The following is a 26,659-nucleotide window of genomic DNA, read 5'->3' on the forward strand; positions in this document are numbered from 1 at the left end:
GTTTGTTACAGGGGTGGGTGGGTAAGATTCTGTGGCCTGCGTTGTGCAGGAGGTCAGACTAGACGATTATAATGGTCCCTTCTGACCTTAAAGTCTATGAGTCTATGAGGTTGTGGAATCTTCACCATTGGAGATTTTTAAGAACAGGTTGGAAAAACTGCTGTCAGCAATGGGCTAGGAATATATGGTCCTTCCTCAGCACTGGAAGCAGGACTAGATGACTTCTCAAGGTCCCTTCCATCCCTTCTGTGATCTCCATCATCCTGCAGAATAAAAAGGAAGAGAAGGCTGGTGGTGGTCTAATATTCCTATCATATTCTCATTTCCTCCAGTCTTGTCACCTAGGAAAAATTCAGCTACCTCCAGAAAAATGGCCAGTATCAGCTATTGCACTGACAGGAGTAATAGAGATTAAAGATTGCCTCTGACAACTTTTAAAAGGAGTGGGCCAAAACCTCTGTTGGTATAAATAGAATCACTCCATGGACTTGCCTAAACTGAGGAGCTGGACTTCTGTGACTTAGCGAGAGCTGACTAAAAGCAGAGGGCCAGATTGCCAACCCAAATGTTCAATAATCATGAGAAAAGCTTAACAAATAACGAGGTGTGGTGTTTTAAAATAATAAATGTTGGGTATTTTTCATTTGCCTTCTAGCTTTTGAGCCTTTAGGTCCAGTCTCCTCACATTTTAAGCTGTCTCTGCAACCACAAAGGCTAGAGTTAAGGTTGAGATTGTCAGGCAAATTTATGATTCCAGCAGCTGGAGTCTGCAGAACAGCTTACATATTGTGAGGCTTGGGAGAGTTGGCCCCACTGTGCCTGACTGTGATCAGGGTCAAGCCCACACAAGGCCTGAAGGGGTTAAGGAGGCTAGGTGGGCCAATTAACCGCCTAGACTGCATCTGGAGGAGGAGCCAGGGAGCAAGGACTAATTAGAGATGGTGCTTAGCTAGACAGGAACAGAAGGGCCTGTATAAAGCCCAAGTAACTGAGAGTAGAAGGGGGCTGTAGAGACTAAGGTAACAGTCACTCTCAGGGTGAGAGAGGGCAAGGTAGGAAGTAGACCAGGGATACAGCAGTAAGGGATAGGACCATGCACAACTTGACTGCTTCTTGTAGGCTCCCTGGGCTGGAACCAAGTGTAGAGGGTGGCCCCAGGTTCCCCCACCAGCCACTGTGGAGGAACGCCATTAAGGGGCAGTGAAAGAGAAGACTGCCTGGGACAGTGGGCCCAGAGAGACTTAGATGCATGTAATTTCCCCAGAAGGGGAAAACCACAGTGAGCTGGCCGGAGAGCCACAAAACAGCAGCAGTCGAGTCCTGTGAGAGAGCGAGACAGAGAGCGATGGAGTGAGCAATCTTGAGAGGGGCAGAATTAATCCCCAGACATGGTCACAAGGAGATGCTCCAGTGGTGAGTAGAGGACCCTGTGACAACTTAGTGGAGAATGTGAGCATGACAATGGCCTCTTATAAAGGGGGAGTCTAAGAGACTGTGGCAGACTGTGAAGGACTGCATAAGGCAGTCACTCTTGGTACAAGGGGAATGTGAAAGGCCATAGCGGGACGGGGGGAGGGAAAGAGACGGTGTGCAGAAGCCTTTTTTGCAGAGGGCAGTTATATCCTCCCAGCCTGGATCCCAGAGTTGTTTCACCTGCAGAAGAGGGCTGACAAACATCAGGGATTGGTCCAGGCCCTACTGAGGCAGGTGCTGGAGAACTTGCAAAGACGGTGGGAAACACAATTATACCTGCGAAACTAGTTGTCACAGCTGACTGAACAGCAGCTGTATTTATTTAAGCTCATGGGGACGAAATTAGCAGAGGCTGCAGAGATTGAGACTGGAACAGAGCTGAAAGATAAAATGGTGGGGACAGAGAAGACCCAGGTGGAAATAGGAATGAACACGGAAGCGAAGCAAGCTATGATGGGAACTCAGACCATGAGGAAAGGGGATTCGGGGATTCTGTGGAGCAAGTAAAGGCACTATAGGAGAAATTAGTAGCTGCCGAGCAGGCCTTGCAAGAAGCTGTAGGGGACATAGAATTGTAGCAAAGAGAATACCGGGACACCATAGAGGAGAAAGGCAGACTGCTACTCATGGTGGGGGACCTAGAACAGGACAGGGATGACCTGCAGGCCTAGATCAGGCCAATGCAGGTCAGGAGGCATGCCTACACCTGAGGGTTACTGGTTTAAGCGGGAAAGTATGTGATGAGGTGTCCACCCCACACAAGGCCTGAAGGGGCTAAGGTAGCTAGGTGGGCCAATTAACTGCCTAACTGAAGGAGCAGGGACTAATTAGAGGGAGCCAGGGAGCTGGACAGGAATAGGAAGGGCCTGCATAAGCCCAGTAACTGACAGTAGAAGGGGACTGCAGGGTGAGAGAGGGCAAGGTAGGAAGTAGCCCAGGGATACAGCAGTAAGGGATAGGACTGTGCAGACCTTGACTGCTTGTTGTAGGCTCCCTGGGCTGGAACCAAGTGTAGAGAGGGTGGCCCGGGTTCCCCCACCAGCCACTGTGGAGGAACGCCATTAAGGGGCAGTGAAAGAGAAGACTGCCTGGGACAGTAGGTCTGGAGAGACTTAGATGCATGTGATTTCCCCAGAAGGGGAAAACCACAGTGACCTGGCTGGAAGGCCAAGCCATGAAGCAGCAGCAATCGAGTCTCGAGACAGAGCAAGAGATGGAGTGAGTAACCACAAAAGGGGGCATCAGACTGGCTAATCCCTAGACAAGGCCACAAGGAGGTGTTCCAGTGGTGGGCATAGGAACCCATAACACTGGCCCTTGCGAGGTGCACAGGGCCCAAGGAGCTTTAGCACCTATTGCATCGCCTGCACACGCCCAGCCATAATTGCAGTGCCTGCACTCAGGGACTCCTAAAGCAAGCCAAGCCAGAGCCAGTCTGGGATGATTCCAGAGGCTCCACTCTTCACCCACTTTCCAGCCCTGCTTAGAAGCTCTGATTGGCTGCCTTTCCCACATCCCTGCCTCCTGGGGAACAGAAGCCAACCAGGACTTCTGCAGGAGGCTAGCAGAACTCTCTTCTCCTCCCCTCAAGAGCCCAGTAGCTTTTGGGTTGGGATGGGGTAGAGGAAACCCCAACAGTATTTCCATAGGATGGCAGGAGGGAGCAGAAAAAACAGCTCTGCTCCCTTTCCCCCTTGCTGTCCTGTGAGCCGGGGTCAGTCTGGCCCCTCTTCCCTAATCATACCCAGCACCAGGCCTGGGAACAGGGAGAAGAGGGTTGGCCATACTGCAGCTGCTACAGAATGGAGGACTAACAATCCCCTGGGAGTGCAGAGGCGCACTGAGGGGCAAGGGGCAGATGTGGGGCTGAAGGGCAGAACTGATGTAGGGCTGGGGCTACACAATTAATTAATGTGGGGATGAGGGGCATGAAATTTACATGGGGGCTGGGGGTTGCATAATTGGTTGCTGGGTGGGGAGTGAGCAGATGTAGCTTTGGAGAGGCATAGCATTAATTAACTGGAATTATTGGGTTTGAGGAGAAGCTGTTAACTCTCAGGCAGCATCTAATACAAATCTGTGTAATCTGATTACAACTGGTGCTTCCACCAGTGAGTGCACCCGCAATGAGGACTATAATCACATTACTCGCTATACATTTGAGACAGTGTGTTACCCCTGAATTTGACAGTACTGCAGTCAGCAATTTTGTTTGTCCAGCCACTGCCAGCTGAAAACCAAACATCACATAGCTAGGAAAATCTTAGGCCCCGAGAAGCAAGGCCAAATAACTGTTTGCAGTTATTGCTGTTAGAATAGGACAAGAAGTGAATGCATTGTGAGAATAGAAAGAGTGTTTGGATGGCCGACCTTGGTCTTGACTCTGACCTCTGACACCTTTGATATGTACGTTTTATTATTGTTATGACTAGAAATGTTTTGATGATAAGAGATACTGAGTAGTTTTTGCTGAAAGTAGGAGAATTGGTGACCCCTTAAGGGTTACTATAGTAACCCACTGGGAGTCACTCTAGGTTATGTGCTTTGTTTGAAGTTAGCTATAAAAGATTAGGTGAAAGAATTTGCTTTGGAGCAGTCCGAAGAAGCTTTCTTTGGGCAAGGATCTGACGACAAAGTTCCCCAGCGGCTAGACGAAAGGCGGGGTCCCCCTGAAGCATGGCTGCTGATCCCTTGGAACCATTTCAGACTTTTGGGGTTACTATAAATGTTTGGGAAGACCTAAACCTATTGCAACAGCATGTGTGTGTGCGCGAGATCTAATAAAAAAGTAGTTTTAGATTAAAGCACTTTTGCTTGTGTCAATTTATCAGATGGATAAGCTGTGCCTCCATTGATTTATTCCTGACACCGCCTGGAGAGAAACTTCCCTTGGAATGGTAAGGCTTCATATCTCCCCAATTCAGGGCTTTACTTTAAAAACACAAGTGAGTCCTGAGTAAGGATCTTGGGATCTGGTTAACAGAAAACAGACTTTGCAGAGGCTGAGTTGTCTCTAGATACGGAGATGCCAGCTGACCAACATTGATGAGCATTGTGTTAGTCCCCACGTGCATTTAGCCATGGCAGCAACACCTTTCCTCATATCTCTTTATTTGGCTTCCTTTGCTTCACTTCAAACTTAGGCCACCTTGTAGTAGCGTTCTCTCTTCTTCAGATATTTTGTTTGCTGGGTTAGGAAAGATTGTGACGGGGGGTGGGCGTTACTCTTTTTGAAAGGTCAAAGCAGTTTTGGAATGGGGGATGAAGGATGATATTTTCCAAGACCTGCCAGAGTGAGTAAAAGCACTAGCTCCTCTCTGCAAGATTTATCCTGGAAAACAAGCATTGTGATCCCAGGTGGTAAAAGAATGGTTATTAGTAATGGAAATTCCTACCAAAGTCCCAGAGAAGTGGGGAGCATGCTTCTCTCACATGCATTGCCCATCTCCGCCCCACTTTCCCCATCCCCCTTCCCATGAAATGATTTGAGTCCAGTCTTAGGGTATGTCTACACTACGAGAGTAGTTCGATTTTACTTAAATCGAATATGTGGAATCAATATTACAAAGTCGAACGTGTGTGTCCACACTAAGGACAGTAATTCGACTTTGTGAGTCCACACTAACGGGGCAAGCGTCGACATTGGAAGCGGTGCACTGTGGGCAGCTATCCCACAGTTCCCGCTGCCCATTGGAATTCTGGGTCGAGCCCCCAATGCCTTCTGGGGAAAAAATGTGTCGAGGGTGCTTTTGGGTAACTGTCGTCATACAACCGTCACTCCCGCCATCCCTCCCTGAAAGCGCCGGCGGGAAATCAGTTCGCGCACTTTTCTGGTCAGTGACAGCGCGGACGCCACAGCACTGCGAGCATGGAGCCCGCTGCGACCATCGCTGCAGTTATGGCCGTTGTCAACACCTCGCACCTTATCATCCACCTTTCCCAGAGGCAGATGCTGAGAAATCGGGCGAGGAGGCTACGGCAGCGCGGTGAGAACCTGAAGTCTGAGAGTGGCACAGACCTGTCACAAAGCACGGGACCCCGCGCCGAGGACATCATGGTGGCAATGGGTCATGTTGATGTTGTGGAACGGCGATTCTGGGCCTGGGAAACAAGCACGGACTGGTGGGACCACATAGTGCTGCAGGTCTGGGATGAATCACAGTGGCTGCGAAACTTTCGCATGCGGAAGGGGACTTTCATGGAACTTTGTGAGTTGCTGTCCCCTGCCCTGAAGCGCAAGGACACCCGGATGCGAGCAGCCCTGAGTGTCCAGAAGCGAGTGGCCATAGCCCTCTGGAAGCTTGCAACGCCGGACAGCTACCGGTCAGTCGCGAACCACTTTGGCGTGGGTAAATCTACCGTGGGGGTTGTTGTGATGCAAGTAGCCAACGTAATCGTTGAGCTACTGCTCTCAAAGGTAGTGACCCTGGGAAACGTGCAGGTCATCATAGATAGCTTCGCCGCGATGGGATTCCCAAACTGCGGTGGGGCTATAGATGGAACTCACATCCCTATCCTGGGACCGGACCACCAGGCCAGCCAGTACATTAACCGAAAGGGCTACTTTTCAATGGTGCTGCAAGCACTGGTGGACCATAGGGGATGTTTTACAAACATCAACGTCGGATGGCCGGGCAAGGTTCATGATGCTCGTGTTTTCAGGAACTCTGGTCTGTTTAGATGGCTGCAGGAAGGTATTTACTTCCCGGACCACAAAATAACTCTTGGGGATGTGGAGATGCCTATAGTCATCCTCAGGGACCCAGCCTACCCGCTAATGCCCTGGCTCATGAAGCCCTATACTGGCGCCCTGGACACTGAAAAAGAACTCTTCAACTACCGGCTGAGCAAGTGCAGAATGGTGGTGGAGTGTGCTTTTGGACGTCTCAAGGGGAGATGGAGAACCTTACTGACTCGCTGTGATCTCAGCGAAACCAATATCCCCATTAAAATAACAGGAGTACTTGTGGCACCTTAGAGACTAACAAATTTATTAGAGCATAAGCTTTCGTGGGCTACAACCCACTTCTTCGGATGCATATAGAGTGAAACATATTGAGGAGATATATATACACACATACAGAGAGCATGAACAGGTGGGAGTTGTCTTACCAAGTCTGAGAGGCCAATTAAGTAAGAGAAAAAAGAAAAAAGAAAAAAAAGAAAAAAACTTTTGAAGTGATAATCAAGATAGCCCAGTACAGACAGTTTGATAAGAAGCAAGTGTGAGAATACTTACAAGGGGAGATAGATTCAATGTTTGTAATGGCTCAGCCATTCCCAATCCCTATTTAGCCCTGAGTTGATTGTGTCTAGTTTGCATATCAATTCCAGCTCAGCAGTCTCTCCTTGGAGTCTGTTTTTGAAGTTTTTCTGTTTTAAGATAGCCACCCGCAGGTCTGTCAAAGAATGGCCAGACAGGTTAAAGTGTTCTCCCACTGGTTTTTGAGTATTATGATTCCTGATGTCAGATTTGTGTCCATTAATTCTTTTGCGTAGAGACTGTCCGGTTTGGCCAATGTACATGGCAGAGGGGCATTGCTGGCACATGATGGCATATATCACATTGGTATATGTGGCTACCAATGTGATATATGCCATCATGTGCCAGCAATGCCCCTCTGCCATGTACATTGGCCAAACCGGACAGTCTCTACGCAAAAGAATTAATGGACACAAATCTGACATCAGGAATCATAATACTCAAAAACCAGTGGGAGAACACTTTAACCTGTCTGGCCATTCTTTGACAGACCTGCGGGTGGCTATCTTAAAACAGAAAAACTTCAAAAACAGACTCCAAGGAGAGACTGCTGAGCTGGAATTGATATGCAAACTAGACACAATCAACTCAGGGCTAAATAGGGATTGGGAATGGCTGAGCCATTAGATTCAATGTTTGTATCTCCCCTTGTAAGTATTCTCACACTTGCTTCTTATCAAACTGTCTGTACTGGGCTATCTTGATTATCACTTCAAAAGTTTTTTTCTTTTTTTTCTTTTTTCTTTTTTCTCTTACTTAATTGGCCTCTCAGACTTGGTAAGACAACTCCCACCTGTTCATGCTCTCTGTATGTGTGTATATATATCTCCTCAATATGTTTCACTCTATATGCATCCGAAGAAGTGGGTTGTAGCCCACGAAAGCTTATGCTCTAATAAATTTGTTAGTCTCTAAGGTGCCACAAGTACTCCTGTTATTTTTGCGGATACAGACTAACACGGCTGCTACTCTGAAATATCCCCATTGTTATTGCAGCTTGCTGTGTGCTCCACAATCTGTGTGAGAGCAAGGGGGAGACCTTTATGGCGGGGTGGGAGGTTGAGGCAAATAGCCTGGCTGCTGATTACGCCCAGCCAGACAGCCGGGCGATTAGAAGAGCCCAGCGGGACGCGCTGTGCATCCGGGAGGCTTTGAAAGCTAGGTTCCACAGTGAGCAGGGTAACCTCTGAATATTAAGTTTGTTTACAGAGAAGCTGAACCTGCCCCCGTTTCTTTACCCAGTAAATGTTCACTATCCTCTCCAGTTACATACCCCGTTCCCCCCGTTCCCCCCCTTCCAACACACGTTTAAAAATAAAATCACTTGAATTTTGTTAATGAACACCGTTTTCTTTATTACTGTTTTCGCAGGAAAGTGTTGAACCTGGGACGCAGACTGTGGTGGGGAGCGGGTGTAGTGTAGTGATGCAAAGGACGCTTCTAAACTCCAGGAATGACAGGCTCCGCAGTGGTGGACTGGTTGTTTCAACGGAGCCTGCCACCCCTCCTGTTTGGGACTCTGTGTGTGGGGGCTATGTGACTTTGTGGCAGGGGGAGGACGGTTACAGATCCCCTGCTGCGTGGCTCTGTGATCCAGGATAAGGACCGCTGCATAAGATCTCTAACCGCCCTCCCCCGCCACAAAGTCACATAGCCCCCCCCACACACACACACAGAACATGAAAACCACCTCCCAGACTGACCAGGGTAACTAGTGACTGCAATGTGTGTGTGCCCTGCTGCTGAACCTGCCCCCGCCTCTGTACCCTGGTAAAGGTGACTGTCCTGTCCAATTACCAACCCCCTTCCCCCCCTTCAGACAGACTCTCCTCTAAAAGAACATGATGGAAACAGTAATTAACAGAAACGTATTTTTTATTAGCAACTACACATGAAACTGGGGGATGAAACTGGGACGGGGGCTTGGGTGAGGCGGGAAGGAAAGGACTTATCAAATTTTGGGGAATGAGAGCCTTCTGGTACTTGAGCAGTCTGCAGGGGTGGAGTGAGAGTTTTCACGGACTCTGCCGCCCCTCCTTCTTGGGACTTTGGGTGAGGGGGGTATGGGACTTTGTGGCGGGGGAGGGCGGTTAGAGATAGACTGCAGCGGGGCTCTGTCCTCCTGCCTCCGTTCCTGCAGAACATCCACAAGGCGCCGGAGCGTGTCCGTTTGCTTCCTCATTAGTCCAAGCAGCGTTTGAGTCGCCTGCTGGTCTTCCTGCCGCCACCTCTCCTCCCGTTCCATGTGTGATCGGTGCATTTGGGACAAGTTCTCCCTCCACTGGGTCTCCTGGGCTGCCTGGGCTCGGGAGCAGCCCATAAGTTCCGAGAACATGTCCTCTCGTGTCCTCTTCTTCCTACGCCTAATCTGCGCTAGCCTCTGGGAGTGTGATGCCAGGCTAGGTCGGGAGACAGTCACAGCTGTGGGATGGGAAAAAGGGAGTGAATTCCTCAGAAAGATAAATTTAGTTGTGAACAAAGAACATAGTCTTTCTCTGTGAACAAGACCATGCACAGCACCTATCACATGCGCACTCAGGACAAGGTCGAATTTTCGGCCTTCGCATTCAGTGCCTGGGGTCTTGCAGTGCAGATCAGAGAAGCGGGGCAGGACAGCGGAATTTGTGTAGCAGGCCGACATGGTAAGCCGTAGACTTGTGGCTGCTTAAAACTTTAATAATAGCACTGGCCTCCTTTCACGTTCAAAGCAATGCTCCTAGCGTTGGCCAGTTCCTGCTGCCAGCAATCCAGCAAGCATGAACTCTGCCCCTGTCCCACCCGCTCGTGGCTGTCCCAGGGAAAGATCCCTGTATGCTGCCCCTCTCCCACCTCCACCGCATGGCTGTAAACCGCCGGTTACAGTTCTGTAAAGGAACAGGCAAGCAGTCCCAATACTAACATTCCCCTACCTAATTCAAAGCAGGTCACCATGAGCGACATCACTCTGATGAGGATTTCAGAGACGGAGAAAGAAAGGATGCTTCGGGAAAGCATGCAAAGACCAGGGCCGTATGCCGCCATGCTCTGCAAGGCAATGATCCCCGAGTACTTGCTTGTCTCCTGGCGCGGAAACGTTTCCTACCACGGAGGACCCAATAAGGCCGCTCTCCCAGGAACCTGATGCAAAGACTTTCCAATTACCTCCAGGAGAGCTTCGTGGAGATGTCCCAGGAGGATTTCTGCTCTATCCCCGGACATATAGACCGGATTTTACTGTAGCTGTACTGGCAGGGACTAAACAGTAGAGCGCCTAGGGCAGAACAATCATGCTAAACCGGACATTGTTAGATTTTTTTTTCAGTAGTTGCACTGCCAAGGACTGAAACGTGAAGCGTCTAGGGCAAACTAATCATGAAAAACCCATTGTTAATATTGTTAATATTCCTGTTCTGTTAAAAATAAATGTTTACATGTTTAAAACACTTACTGACTGATCCTTCCCCTGATTCTGTGTCCGGGTTAACGCCTGGGGACGGTTGGTAGGGGATCTCTGTAAGGGTGATGAAGAGATCCTGGCTGTCAGGGAAATCAGCGTTGTAAGCGCTGTCGACTGCCTCGTCCTCCTCATCTCCTTCCTCATCTTCCCCGTCCGCTAACATGTCTGAGGAAGCGGCCGTCGACAATATCCCATCCTCAGAGTCCACGGTCAGTGGTGGGGTAGTGGTGGCGGCCGCACCTAGGATGGAATGCAGTGCCTCGTAGAAACGGGATGTCTGGGGCTGGGATCCGGAGCGTCCGTTTGCCTCTTTGGTCTTCTGGTAGCCTTGTCTCAGCTCCTTGATTTTCACGCGGCACTGCGTTGCATCCCGGCTGTATCCTCTCTCTGCCATGGCTTTTGAGATCTTCTCGTAGATCTTTGCATTCCATCTTTTCGATCGCAGCTCGGAAAGCACGGACTCATCGCCCCACACAGCGATCAGATCCAAGACTTCCCGATCAGTCCATGCTGGGGCCCTCTTTCTATTCTGAGATTGCATGGCCATCTCTGCTGGAGAGCTCTGCATCGTTGCCAGTGCTGCTGAGCTCGCCACGATGTCCAAACAGGAAATGAGATTCAAACTGGCCAGACAGGAAAAGGAATTCAAATTTTCCCGGGGCTTTTCCTGTGTGGCTGGTCCGAGCATCCGAGCTCGGACTGCTGTCCAGAGCGTCAACAGAGTGGTGCACTGTGGGATAGCTCCCGGAGCTATTACCGTCGATTTCCATCCACACCTAGCCTAATTCGACATGGCCATGTTGAATTTAGCACTACTCCCCTCGTTGGGGAGGAGTACAGAAGTCGAATTTAAGAGACCTCTATGTCGAACTAAATAGCTTCGTGGTGTGGACGGGTGCAGAGTTAATTCGATGTAACGGTGCTAAATTCGACATAAACTCCTAGTGTAGACCAGGCCTTAGGAACTTGCCAGGTACAATCCCCTATGCCATGGGAGAAGGATTCCTGTCTCTCACCCCACTGTGTTCATCATCCAATCTGCCAACCAGTATTGGAATTAGGCTCATGATTTGGCCCTTAGAGCCTAAATTGTTTAAATTGACTAAAGTTTAATTAGCCTAAATTTGAGGTTAGATGATCCAATAGTCCCTTCTAGCTCTAATCTCTGTGAACACCCCTGTCCCATACCTGCTTTGTTTTCACCCTCTCTCCACTGGGAGATTTGGTTTCTATCTCCTCACCCAGGCCACTCCTCTCTGCCCAACATCCGTTTGCCAACTGACACAGAGCTTTTGCAAGTATCAGAATGGGAAGCCAAACTGATATAACTGACATACTCAGCACTTAAGCTGCTGTCTGAAAAGAAGCATAACTGAGCACAATAGGTCATTTATATTTAACATTCTCCTTTTGATCTGGATATTGTGGTTCCTACTTAGAAATAATTTGCTTACCCAGGAACAGACAGGAGGCCCTGAGGAAGGGATATTTTCATTCAGACAGCAAGAGCATTGATAGAATAACTCCACAATTGAATACACTGCTTGTAAGGCACCAAAATACCTCAACCTGGCTCTTGTGTTTGTGTCAAAATGTTCTTAGAAAAAAATCTCCAAATGTAAAACCATTATAAATTAATACTTAAAAACATGGATCCTGCTTTTCTTAGCCCCTGTACCCATCATGCTGCCAGACTCCAAGCTCTGTCCAGACTGTGACTGGAAACATATCAAATTGAAATTCATCATAATTAAATAAAGAAGACTGATGCAGGGCTGTAAATGGGCATTTTCCCCTTTCGCCGCACATTTTAATGCACTTTAAAATAACATGTTTATGCTTTAAAATAGAAGATGCAATAATCCTGTGAAAAGATCAAACATTTCTGCTTACTAGTTATTCCTGAGTTTCTGGGAATATTTATCTCCAAGGAATTGAATCATCTCTCTGCCTCTGTTCTGAAATAGGGAAAGAGAGAACAAAAAATCATTCATACCGTGCAGGTGACAGCAGATAAATGCTTTATGCTCCAGTGGGTAGAACCAACGCCTCCCTTCTTTGACTTATGGACTGAGTTCCAATGAGAAGAATTTCCTATGAAAAATATCACTTCAAAATGCTGCCTAAGGAAAGGTAACTTTATGGGCCTATGTTCACCACTTCAGAGATCAGCACCTCCAACTACGTTTTGGCTATGGGTGAGTTACTAGATGAGCTGTTTACAGACTTTACCTGCTGGCAATAGCAAAGCATACAGGTATAATATTAAAAAGTGTAAATGGTCCCTGCATCCACATGTAGAAAAACATCAACATATTGCTTCCCTTTCTCAGCAGGCTTGTTTCCTTTATCCGGGCTAGGCTGAGTATGTCAGTTATATCAGTTTGGCTTCCCATTCTGATACTTGCAAAAGCTCTGTGTCAGTTGGCAAACGGATGTTGGGCAGAGAGGAGTGGCCTGGGTGAGGAGATAGAAACCAAATCTCCCAGTGGAGAGAGGGTGAAAACAAAGCAGGTATGGGACAGGGGTGTTCACAGAGATTAGAGCTAGAAGGGACTATTGGATCATCTAGTTTGACCTCCTGTATAACAGAGGCTGTAGCATTTCACCGAGTTACTTGGCTTGCCTAGGTTTAGAGACAAGTGACAGTTTTGCTGCCTTCATGTGTCTGTGGGAGGAGCCCTGAAGTTTTATCACTCCTAGGATGGATCACAGGGGGGCAACTTCCTTGCTTAATGCAACAGGCCCAAATCTAACTGGTACCTGCACGGCCCTTCTCTCCAGGAGCCTCTGACCAGTGGCTGATTAAAGTGACAGAACAGCTCCTTCTAAACAGACTTATTGTCCATTCACCCAAAGGCACATAGCCAGCATCAAAAGGGGTTAAAATCACAAAAGGCCTGCATGCCTGGGTCTTGCCTAAAGTTCATTACCTCTAACACAGCCTAGGGCAGTGTCCTACCCGTGGTTCATCAGAAAAACTTCACCCATGAATGACAAGGGGTGGAGGGGTTCTTCTCAAGGAAATCCCTGAGAAATTACAACCATATGAGACATCACCAGAAAAATCCACACTGAACATTTCTCAGAGTGGAAGAGCCTGTAAGAGTAAATGCAGGTCAGATAAGCCACAGAGAAATCCTGTAAGGAAGAGACAGGGTAAATCTGCCCACCATGACGGAGGATTCCATAACCCTGAAGACACAGATATTCAGAATACCTGCACAGGAAAGAGACCAAACATACACTCACGGCGGAGCACCAGACGATGTATACAGAAGAGCAGCACTATATCGTTCCTGTGGGAAGAGCTACAGATGGCTCATAGGCCTTAGCACTGATTACAGAATCAATAAGAACCCATGAGGGGGGACATCCCATACATGTTCTGTTTGTGAGAAATGCTTCAATATCCTGTACGTAGCGAATGTGGTCAAAGCTTCAATCAGAAATCATCTCTGAGTCGGCACATGAGAATCGTGCAGCAGAGAAACCTTGCCATGACCATGAGAAGAGCCTCCATCCCAACTCTCATGACCACGGGAAAAGCATTGCATTTCTTCAACATCCGAAAATCCATGCCGGAGAGAGGCTGTATCAATGTTGGGTGTATGACAAACTTTGGGCACAGATTGTATCTTATTTGGCATATGAGGAGTCTGAGCAGAGTCCAGCCCAATTTGGGGTCCTTAGGCACACTCTCAGGGCACAGATCTTCTATTTGGCACCCCTTCTGAGTGTTGGACTCCCCATCCAGCTCCCTAGCCCCTCTGGGTGCAGCTCTGTCTCTCTCTACAGACTCCCTGGTACTTAAATAACCGCATGTGTTGGCCACCTCTACAATAAATACACATACTTTGCACATTAACCCAGTGGTCCCCAAACCGGGGCATGCACCCCCCAGGGATGCGGAGGAACATTCAGGTGGGCGATGGTGGGGCCTGGACCATGGAGTGGCACATTTCCAGCCACACTCTGCCCCCAGACCAGCTCCGCCCCCAGCCTTGCTCCTCCCCAACCCTATTCAGCCCCCAGTCCTGCTCCAAGCCTGGGCCAGCCCCCATGGGGAGTGGGGAATGAGCTCCATGCTTCCAGCTCCACTCCACCCCACCCTGCCACCAACCCCATTCAGCCTCCAAACCCAGCTCCCCCCCTGCTCTGCTTTGCCCCCAGCCCTGCTCTCCCCAGACCAGCTCTGCTCCCTGCCTTGCTCCTCCCTGAACCCCAGTCAGCCCCCAAACCTGCTCCAGGCCCAAGCCAGCCCCCATGGGGGGCAGGGAGGGAACGCCATGCTTCCAGTCTCACTCCGCCCTGCTCTGCCCACAGACCAGCTCCACCTCCAAACTCACTCTGCCTCCAGCCCCAGCTCCATTCTGCCCCCAATCCAGCTCTGCCCTCAGTCCCTCTTCTGACCACTTCTGCTTCTAGCCCCAGCTCCTCCCCATCCGCAGTTCCACCAAGGGGTGCCAGATGTCTGGTTTTCTACCAGAATGCCCGGTCAAAAAGGGACCCTGGTGGCTCCAGTCAGCACCACTGACCTGTTAAAAGTCTGGTCAGTATTGCAGCAGGGCTAAGGCAGGCTCCCTGCCAGCCCTGGCTCCGCTCAGCTCCTGGAAGCAGCCAGCATGTCCCTGTGTCCTCTAGGTGCAGAGGCGGTCAGGGAAGCCCTGAGCACTGCCCCACCTCGAGTGCCAGCTCCACAGCTCCCATTGGCCGGGAACAGCGACTAATGGCTGCTGCCGGGGTGGTGCCTGCGGATGCGGGCAGCATGCACTACACAAAGCTGCCTTGCTGCACCTCCGCCTAGGGGCCGGACATGCTAGCTGCTGCTGAGAGCCACGGAGAGCTAGGGCAGGCAGGGATCATGCCTTAGCCCCGCTGCGCCACCACCTAGGAGCCACCTGAGGTAAGCGCTACCCGGCGGAGCCCGCACCCCCAGCTGCATCCCAATCTCCTGTCCCAGGTCAGAACCCCCTCCTGCACCCTTATTTCCTCCCAGAGCCCACACGCCGAACCCCCTGCCCCAGCCCTCAGCCACCTCCCACACCCAAACTCCCTCCGGAGCTCACATCTCCTCCCACACCCCAACCCCCTGCCCCAGCCCAGAGACCCCTCCTGCACCCCAAACCCTTCATCCCCAGCCCCACCCCTGAGCCCGCACCCCCAGCCAGAGCACTCACCCCCTCCCGCACCCCAACCCCCTGCCCCAGCCCAATGAAAGTGAGTGAGGGTGCGGGAGAGCGTGCAACGGGTGGAGGGAGGCTACAGTGAGTGTGGGGTGGTGTCTCAGAGAAGGGGCAGGGCAGGGACAGGGCCTTGGGAAGGGGCCAGGCAAGGGTGTTTGCTTTTGTGCAATTAGAAAGTTGGCCACTCTAGTTCCACCCCCCGCTCTGCCGTCAGCCCAAGTTCTGCTGCTGAGGAAACTTTAGCTGTGCAGTAATGGGGGGCGGGGGCGCACACAGATTCCATTAATCATTAATGGTCCATTGTGGCAGCAGCAGAAAGTCTGCACGGTTGCTCAGACAGCCTATCTGGATCTCTTCCTGAATTAGGTAGCAGGTGTGAGCCAGTCAGACGGCTGCAGCCTTTGGGTGCTCCAAGAGGCCTTCCTGTGGGCCCTCCAGGTTTAACAAGCTGCTTTGTCCATCTCCCTTAGTGGTGATGAGAGGGTGTCAGAGACCCAGGACCACCACAACCCTGGGTTTTAGATTTGGATCCTTACAGAGAGGTCTCAAAGGGCAGAGCACAGTGGGTCAGTTTCCTTGTGGCACAAAACACCTTCTGTTTGTTTTCCCCCCCACACACATTGTGCTGAGTTTATGATTGGACCCCCTGTTCTATATGGTCTGGTGCCTTTAATAGAAGCCAGCCTCCACTTCAGGAAGGAGTCAGACCCAGATAGTTGTTTCCTCCCTACTTATACAGAGGCTGAGAAATCACCGACCATTCTGCTGTCTTGGAGGATAATGATGAACGAAAGTGTCTTCTTACCTCTTTAAATCATCACATTACCTAAACCCAGACCATACCCCCATTACAGCTCCTGCTGGAGATTCAGGAAGGGAAATAGCAGAAGAGTCTGGTTCACATAGGATATTTTCAGAGAGCTGGCAGTAGGTTTACTCTGGGGGAGCAACAGAAAATACAGTGGGGTGAAGACATGAAAAACCTAACAGAAGCGTGTTTAATGTGGGCTATGACTTTTAGGAACAAGCTTATTCGGCAGGGAGGCAGGGGAGGAAGGGAAATCCTCTGAGAGGAAAGCCATATACAACCCCCTGAAGTGCCTAAGGAACTTGTGATGTGAAAGAGCATCTGGGAATAGTTTCTGATCCCAGGATGATCCAAGTATCACCAGGAAGTTTCTGATTGATTCCCACTTACGTCTTATCTGCATTTGAAAGTTATTTCACACTAAGGTAAGGTATAAGCTTAAAGCACACTAGGTATTCTGCTTCATTTCCCCATGGAGACAAGCTCTTGCACTGCGCTGAGCAGCATTCCCCGGAAATACCCCATTCAGAGGGTTGACAGTGAGTTTTCTGCAGTAGGAGAAAAGCATCCAGGCCAGCCCCAAGATTCTGCAGGCCTTCTGTATTCTTTACCTTTGTCTTAAAAACGCATCAGCATCCCTTCGTCTGGAATTTCCATTAAGCATTCCTGCCTGACAGATTATCTTTACCTTCTCACTGTGCTATGCTAAATCCATCAGAGAGGGTACTTCCTTTATCCTACCCTTGCCCTCCTAAAATATCCTCCAATTTCCTTTTGCTTTTGGGAATCACTCATCTTTCAGATGAGGCCCAAAAAGGACCCTGTCACCGAACTCTGGCTCAAAATGCAGATTTTTTTATAAAGAAGCATTTATAACCCCTTAGACAAAATGGTTTTCATGATTATTATGTTTTAATTCCAATGGGAAAAGTCATTTTTCAAACAAACAAACAAACAAACAAACAAACACACTCTTACCTTTGTAGTAACCCAAATTTTGCATCATCAAGGACCTGAAAGTGAAACTGGTTATAAACAGATGTTGACTGTGGTGGTCCTGGGTCTCTGGCACCCTCTCATCAACACTAAGGGAGATGGACAAAACAGCTTGTTAAACCTGGAGGGTCAGGCCCCACAGGAAGGTCTCTTGGAGCACTCAAAGCCTGCAGGTGTACGCCCACTGACAACTTTCTGCCTATAGATGCCAGGTGTTCAAAGCTATGCTGGGCTTCTAGTGAGAGCACATCAGCAACTGCTGTAGTGGTGAATGAGGAGAGAGGTTATGTCTAGGGTAGCCATATGGGCCTTTGTCAACACCTGAATTATTATTTGGACTACAGTAGCACCCACAATGTGTTAGGTACTGTCCAAACAGACAGTAAGACACAGTCCCTAGGGCAGCAATGATCTCTTGTCTGGTGGCCTCCCATGCCTATTGAACAGCAAGGAGAGTCAGAACAAAACTCCTGGGGACTGCACATGAAGGACCCCTCCGAGGGGCTGAGCAGCTACACCACTATTAGGGATGCTTGTGAAAAGAACGAATAGGACAACTCAAGAGGAATCAAAGGCTGTAGCTAGATCTAAAAGAATTTGCATGGACAACTGAACTTTGTCCATCACTAGATCAACCAGTAAGAAGCAAAGCACTCTCACCTTCATTCTCAATATTCCAGCAACATAATCCCCACGCTTCTCACATTAAAACCACATCAAGTCTCCAACCTCCAGGTACTTCTGTCGAGATAGCTGGCGCCTGATTTTCAGAGACGCTGAGCAATACAACCCCTGTGGAAGTCAGTCAGAGCTGTAGGTGCTCAATACCTCTGATAATGTGGTCCCCAAATGTTCCCCTGTGTCATTATCTAGCTCCTACCCAGATGATATCTTCTTAGAACCAGACTCACCCATTTTTTACTCTGCACCCTCTTAAAATATATTAGCAGGCACTCCGTGCTAGAATGTGAAGCACAGCAGTTTATGTGTTAAGTGCTACTGCTTGCTGGTAGCTGAGCCCAGGGTGAAATGATGCAACAAAAGGGAAGTCCTTCTGTTTGGGAGCAGAGAGCGTCTGGGACTTGAAATGATAAAATACTGCATTTTATGCTGAACGACAGGAGAAAAAAGTGAGGAGTGAAATATGTGAGAAACTGTAAAGCATATGCAATGAAAATGAAATGCATTTAAAATGAACTTTCGGACAATAATCAAACAGACCTAGCACATATTAGAATGGGAAAAATGTTTAATCAAGTGCAAATAACAGGATAAATTGAATATATAGAGAGTAACAGGATACTATGATAAAATGAGCTGTAATCCTATTACACGCGAAGAAGACATGCCAAACTGGAGCTGGAGGTTATGAATATACTGTACTAAAATACTGATGTAACAGACTGGATTATGAGAATGAAATGAGTATGGCACATAAAGAGTAAAGAGTGGGTGTCAGTGGGCCATTTTCCCATTGGTGTAAAGGATATATATATATATATATATATGTACACACATGGACAAATTTGCCATGAACATAAGCAAGACATACATTGGATACATACAATATGAAGCTGATTGTTTATTGCATAAGTGTGAAAAATCCAGTTTGAATATTGTACAACCTCCACTCCCAAAAGAAAAAAGTTTTTTTTAAATCTTGTGACAAGCAGAGAGATTCAGAGACTCTATGCAATGAAAATTGAACCTGGTAAAGTAAGACTATGTGATTTATTGCAATGATTGAATCTATCCGGACACACTAGACAACATTTAGCAATACAATGACAAGAGATCACTCCATCTGCTTGAGTTTGATGGAAAGGTTTCTTGAAGATTTTTCTAACTGTGCTAGCTATGCCCATGAGAAAATGTATTTGAGAAAAATGGAGAGCTATTTTAGCACTGGCAGGAACTGGGAAACGTTAAAACCAGAGCTCTGTGTTGTGATTGGTTTAAGAAATGACAGTTTTACACCCATGAAAATTGCCTTTGTTTCCTCAACAAAAATGTGTGGGGGGGGGAGTTTGGGGAATCACCAGTAGTGTTGGTTAAACATGGAGACTTTTGCTAACAGGGCAAATGCAACATCTATTATTACTATTCATTATTAATTATGGTAGCACCAATGTATTGGGCATTGTGCACCCATGGAAACTGCCACTGGCTGTCTAGCAGGGAGAGTGTACAAACGTTTCACTCTTATCTGCATTATTTTCAGTGTGCGCTGAACTGTACAGTAAATAATGGAAGCCAGTCTCTGGGCTAAGTTGCTTTATTAGACAATAGTAGACAATTCAGTTAAGTCACAAAATATACTGGTTTAGATCTCTACTGACCTATCTACATATAGAGAGAAAGATCTAAAAGATTATATATATTCGGAAAGTTTATCATCTGGTCAATTGGTGTGTCATATTATGTGCTGAATATATCTATGTCCCTGTTTCCTTGTGCTTCCCTGTCTCTGTCTAGCCCCTTGTTGTCTCTTGTGTTACACTTGGATTGTAAACTCTGTGGGGCAGTGGTCAATGCCTAGCTCAGTGGGGCCCTGATTCATGACTAGGCCTCCAAAGTGCTATGGTAATATAAATAATCAATAATAATATCTATTCTCTTTCTAAGGCACTTTGGTATCTAAGCACTGTACAAGAGTAAGACGAATCAGAGCTGAAAACAGAAAAGGGGTTATTTTTCTCCATTCCCCTGAGAAGCTAAATACCGCTGGGCTTGGACTCTCATCTCTTCTGGGAAGGAGCTCTATTGCTGGGTCCTGCATCAGTGAATTCTCTCCCTCCAGGGCTAAATAGTCTCTGCCTGATTCTCTCTGATGCTTTTGTCCCTGTGAAACAAAGCTATCTTGAGGGTTCATGAGTCTGAGGTGACTCCATTGGTTTCAAAACACATGACCACTTTCCCCAGAGTAACATGGAGGTGGAAAGAACATTGAGGACTCCATAAACACAGCACTGAATGGAAGGATAGTTCAAGTATTATTAGCATATGAGTCAATTTCTTGGTACACAGAGATTCTCCAGTAGAACTCCTAATAGGAAGAAGACTTTGAACCAGATTCTCAAATCCACTAGGGCCACTTTGTGCTGCATAAATAGTGTAAAGTGCTGGGGATTGCCAGTGAAGTATTCTCCCTGATCAGGGGAACTCTGCTGGCATACAACCAGCAGAGGTGACTCTACTGCTTCACGTGCCAGCCACTTTCCTCACCCCCAGTGTAAAGGAAAGGGCAAGGCATTCTGGGGCATGGCCTTTATAAGGTCAAGGTGGGGGCCATGGCAGTATGGAGCAAGTCAGAACTGATGTAACTTGCTCTCCTGTAGCTCCCCATTGTGTGGGGCTAGGTATCAGAGGATCAGGGAGCTGCAACTGAAATCCTGCAGCCTCCCTCCTCTCCACTACATTCAAGCTCTTTTTTCTCTATTACTCACAACTTCAAAACAAATTCACTCCAATGACCAAATCTGTCAGCCTGCAAATAGGAAGATGCATTTTTAAACTAGTGCAAAGAGCCAGTTACAGGGTCTTCCAAGGAGATAAAGAGCTGTCTGAATAAAAAAAGCAAAGGATATTTTCCGTGTCTAATTCTCAGGTAACATGGTACGATTGTTGTTCAAGTAGAAATCTCATCTCATTGGGTCAAAACCAAAGTAGGAACCTTCCAAAGAAATAGAGTGTATCTGGAAAATCCAAAGTCCTTCTGCAGAATTATAAGCGTAAGATTTGAGGGCCTCAATGTAACCTGCTATTGAGGGGAGAGAAAATTAATCATCATTTGGGATTAAAGCACATTTAAGAGAACGATTGCTTAATTATTGAACAAGTTTCATTACAGTGATTTTTATTGGCTGAAAACTAACAAAATCCAGAGGAAGCAGGAAGTGTCTATGAACCAGATTCCCAGATGCTGTAAATCACTGTAGCTCTACTGAAGTCACTGATGCTACACCAACCAGCTGAGAATCTGGCACAGGGTTTTTAATGTACAAAACAGAGAGTTTTGAAGCCCCAGCCTAGAAGTTTATCAAGATGCAATCAATAAAGTTTACTGCTCTTTAGACTCCATTTTGAACACTGTCTGTCTCCTCCTTCTAATAACCATCGCTCCAGACTTAGGTGATGACAACACAGACCAGTCAGCAATTATGAAAAATGACTTCTCTGGCTCCTTTTGAATAACTTAGAAATCATAAATTACTATCCCACACTCTCCCATTATTTGTATCAGCACATCAGCCACCAAACTAGAGAACTGAAAGAATGAACACATTAGAACTTCCAAGACTAAATCAATCAGCATTGGATGGAACTGGCACAATCAGTGTCACCTTTTCTTTATAATAAAACTCTTGAAGAACTCTTGATGCAAATCTTTGTTAAAATTAACCTGATAATAAAAAGGCTCAATGGGTTTTGTTGAATCGAGTACCAATCTTGAGCAATGAAAAATAATTCCCCAAGAGCTTGTTCAATAAAGAAAAAAAGAGAAATACTTACCTCACACTATTCATTCTCCCTGAACACATGATGCTTTTCAGAATCTGCAGAATATTAATATAAACTATGGACTTTACATAGTGTTTGTGGAAAAACGTGGATCTATTGTCTGGATAAGGAATTAGCGAGGTTGTGCTTAGAACCAAAATGATTGGCACACCAAAAAAACAAAAACCCAGGAACACAGAGACATGTAGGAAGGAGCCCCACTGCTTCTGTTGATTGGATCATTGTGAAAAATTAAAGCAATGTCTCAACCAAGCATAAAAAGCACTAGTCTTGTTCCTGGCTCTTCTGGTACTCAAGTCATTGAGTGATGGTCTGAAAGGGTACTGCACACTCCTACATTGAAAGTTTCAGTCACATGTGCTATTGAGGGCTCACAGGAGGTGAGTATGGACAAGTTGTTAGGGCATGGGACTGGAAGGACAGGGCTTGCGGATGAGGAGTGATTTTAGAAAATGTGTGTTTAAAGCAGAGACGACCTGTGCCTGTTGGGGTGGGGGAGGGGGCAGAGTGAGGGCAGCCAGCTTCAGCATTGTCACTGAGCATGCTCAGTCCAAGCCAAGCAGCAAATCTGGGGAGGTCATGTGACCCCGCATACCCCCCCTGCAGTACCCTCCCCCATGTGTTCCCTCTGGTTTGAGCAACAATTTGGGTTTAATAGTTAGAAATCAAGCATGTTCAGATAATGCATCAGAATCACTTAATTTCAAGGGCAGAAAAGTAAAGGTGACCTGGAAAGGTAAGAAAATGTCTATGCCCTTGTTTCTGTATAATGGTTCAAGGTGATGAGACAAATAGTTTGTTTCCTTCTTTTATATTTCACCAATTATATTTTCCTGCTTTTATTTTACATTAGAAATGCATATCTTGCCTACCCTGTTTTTACTGAAAGCCTGTGCAGGCTACAAGAGAAATATTATGTGGTATTATCTCATAAGTAACAAGACAATAAGACCTGAGCAATTGATAGAGGAAGAGATTTTTATTTAAACTGTGGAAGACTCATGAATGCATGTACATAGTAACATCATCCCCATCAGCCTAAAATCTGACAGTGAAACAAGCTAACTTCATTACAGCATCAACATTTAAGAAAATATGAGGCGAAACAGCTATTCTATTTGCATATAGGGGAGGGCACATTCATAGTAAGTACTTGCACGTGACAGGAAAACATACTGCAAGCATAAGGACATTTCTACAGAACCTCTGGGTGTAGATCAGTAGTGGAATCACATGCAATGGACGACAACAAAATGGAACTAACAGAATGGACAGAGATTGCCCTAAAATTTCATGATGTAAATAATCCAAATATGTTACAACTGGAAGAATCATAAAGACCATTGATATTTATCCTTTTTAAAAAACCAGAAAGGCAGCAGCCTGTACATCAAAACGTCTGAAAGAGATACAAAGTAGGGCCCAGATTCAGCAAGGTTCTTCAGCACATGCCTAACTTTAAGTATGTAAGTACTGCCATTGAAGTCAACAGGATTAATCCCATGCTTAAAGTTAAGCACATGTTTAAGTACCTTGCTAAACTAGACCTAGATTCATACAGGTAGATAAGGAGATGCTGGCAATTTTATTTAGCTGCCACCAACTTAATCAGGGCAAAGGTGGTAAATGTACTTTTTCAGGAAATGGACTCCAAAGCCTTATTGGTAATAAGGGCATATCTGTCGCCCATCCAAGTCAATCAAAAGACTCCTCTTGAATTTAGTGTGGGATTTGTACTGGGCCCTAAATCCTTGATTTATTTCACACACAAAATAAATGTCCAACAGTAGCTTCTTCAATTACAGCAATCTCCTCTGCAGTTGGATTATGGACCAGCCTGAGCGGATGACATCTGTTGCAAAAAGTAGCACAAAAGTACACAAGAAGTAATTCTTCTGCTCTACTCTGCACTGATTAGGCCTCAACTGGAGTATGGTGTCCAGTTCTGGATGCCACATTTCAGGAAAGATGTGGACAAATTGGAGAAAGACCAGAGAAGAGCAACAAAAATGATTAAAGGTCTAGAAAACATGAAGGAAGATTGAAAAAATTGGATTTGTTTAGTCTGGAAAAGAAAAGACTGAGAGGGGGACATGATACCTTTTTCAAGTACATAAAAGGTTGTTACAAGGAGGATGGAGAAAAATTGTTCTTCTTAGCCTCTGAGGATAGGACAAGAAGCAACGGGCTTCAATTGCAGCAAGGGAGGTTTAGGTTGGACATTAGGAACAACTTCCTAACTGTCAGGGTAGTTAAGCACTAGACTAAATTGCCTAGAAAGGTTGTAGAATCTCCATCGCTATTGGATAAAATGTCAGTGAGCAAGACATTGTTTGATTTAATTTGTCCCAATTTTATAATACTAGTGGCAGCATGATTTCCAAATAACCCAGATTTCATTTTTGCTGTGGTGACCATTACCTGTCTGCCAGCCAGCTGTTATAGAGTAATGAAATTATGCCTGAATTTTTAGCAGTTTGCTAATGACCATGGAAAACAAAATGTGTTCCCCAGAATGAAGCAATCCTTTGAGAACCTACTTAATGAGATTGAGGTTAACTGGTGACACAGTCCCAGGTTTAAAGCTCCAATCTGTTTAAAGGTGGGTGGGGGGAAGGGAGGAATCTCAACTAATCCAATGTAAAAAATCCTCAACTAATCCAATGTATCAATAAATACAAACCAAGTAGAAGAACGAGATATTAATTTTTATAAAGAAAGGAACTTTAGATATACTCATTTATTGAAATAAATTGTACAAAGAACTAGACGTAGTTTTAGATGATGACCCTCAAATGTTACAGCCTAATGATTTATTTGCAATAGCCTTGATAATAGGAAACCTCAATGTAGAATATTATTGCCCAGATCACATTTGGACCAGTGGCAATCAATGTTTTCCTCTAAAAACTAACTAAATACAAATATTTTAAAAATTATGGTTCCAACATACTGGTTTGAAATGTATATTAGGTCTGATCAAGGAAAGATTCAGATGTTAGATACATATAGGCAATTCCCACTGAGTTTAATGGGAATTTGCCACTCATATGTGAGGGCAGAGTTTAGAAGTCCATTTTTGCCTTAAACATTTACATTCTAAAATAGTGACCTTCTTTCAGGGTGAAATTTAACCCCTGCTCAGAGGTCTTTAGTGGTATTTAATGTGCTAAGCCTTGTGTGAGCTTTCTGCCTGGGCTGGGGAATGAATATTACCCTCCATTGTTAAATCAGTGCTTGGACTATGAGACCAGAAAACAGATCCAATAAATTGGTGTGATCCATTTTGTTTGTGAGAAATATTTCCCATGGTCATTTTCTGAATTTAAACATATTTTAAAATGTTTTGTAGTCTCATCTACTGGTGGTGACTTTGCTCCAAAGACCAAAACCCCTTGTAGGGGAAGGCCTGGTAGGAACACTGCTACTGCTCATGGCCACATTGGGTCATAGAGGATTAATTCCCTCAACCTCCTCTGAGATTTGCGACACAAGGCCATTTTATCAAGCTTTGCACTAGGTACAAGGACTTGGTCCATAATGAAAGAAATTGAAATGACCCTTTAAGATAATGTGAAATTATCATCCTATAGTGCATGTAAAAGCTGTTCCACACTGTAATACTTACCTTACATAAAGCAATTCTATACTTGGAGATGACAACACAATGCATCTGTGCTTCATGGTTATTTATCACAGTGTGCCCTTGAGTCTAAACACAGCCAATGTGGCCCTGAACATCAGGAGATAAATAATCCTATTCACAGCTCCTGGTAAATACTTTAACTAGAAAATGAAATGCTGGCTTTCAAGTATCTAATGTGTTTTGTGATAAATTGATTATTGAACATGAACCACTAATATATGACCTCAGACAGTCTGTGTTTCTCACATTCCCAGTTACCTTCAGTTCATTAGTTTTAAGAATCTTTCATTTCTTTGCATAGAAGGAATAGTATTTAGGATACCAGGCATATTACACTGATATCATAAAAACAACCCAGCAAATAGAAGGGCTGAATGGAAAAACATTTTTTTCAGATTAAGGCAAAGGAAAGAAAGCAGATGTGATAAAAAGACAAATGCTTTATTACCAAACTGGTTTTGTTTTCAATACATTCTAAATTGTTTATTTATTAAAAATAATTCCTATAAATCATCTGTATTCAGGACCAAGTAATGCTACTTAATTATCAAGCCATCAGTGCTGCAAGAAGAATGACTTGATGGAAAACAGAATCCTTCACACGAGTCATCAGTCTGAATAGCAATCCCAGATAATTAGAAATGCTAGCACAGCATGCAGATAAGGTGTTTCAAGCCCAGCTATCAAAAATCTGTAGCATGAATATCTTTCTTGAACTGTAACAGATGCAGTTTTGTCTTGGTGAGGATACAGTTCAAAGGTGCATTGTAGCTTAAATTTCCCATGAACTTTTCCTTCCTTAAATTATTGCTGATAGATCTTTTGCTTAAACCTTCCCATTAGTCCTGTAAATGGTACAAATGATGCTCAAAAGAGCAATCTCCGATTCTATTATATCATATGCAAAAAAACAAACATGAACACAAAAAACCTTCCGTGGGCCAGTTCTATTCACATTAAAGTCAAAACTCCCATTGATTTCAATATAATAATGGAGCTGAGGTTGTAATCACACAAAAGACAGGAAAATCAGAATTAAGGTTACCATGGTAACTAACTCTGGCCCCTTATAAACATTAAAAGAGGGTCTTTCATTCTTTTGCTCACAGGATTCCTTGTTCAATATTTGATTTCCCCCCGCTTTGGTGTACAATAGCACTCGCTTGTTTGCTGTTTAGTCATTTTACTGAGTCAAATAAAACTTGCTTTTCTCAGAAAGAGTGAAAGAAAGGTCAATATTTTCCACTTTTCAAAGACCAATAAAAGCGACCTTTTGAATGTGCTTCAGTGATTTTTAAAAATTCAGGTTCAGATAGTCCCCTCCATTTCT

This window comes from Emys orbicularis, chromosome 1 (assembly GCF_028017835.1).
Source record: "Emys orbicularis isolate rEmyOrb1 chromosome 1, rEmyOrb1.hap1, whole genome shotgun sequence".
Classification (NCBI taxonomy): domain Eukaryota; kingdom Metazoa; phylum Chordata; order Testudines; family Emydidae; genus Emys; species Emys orbicularis.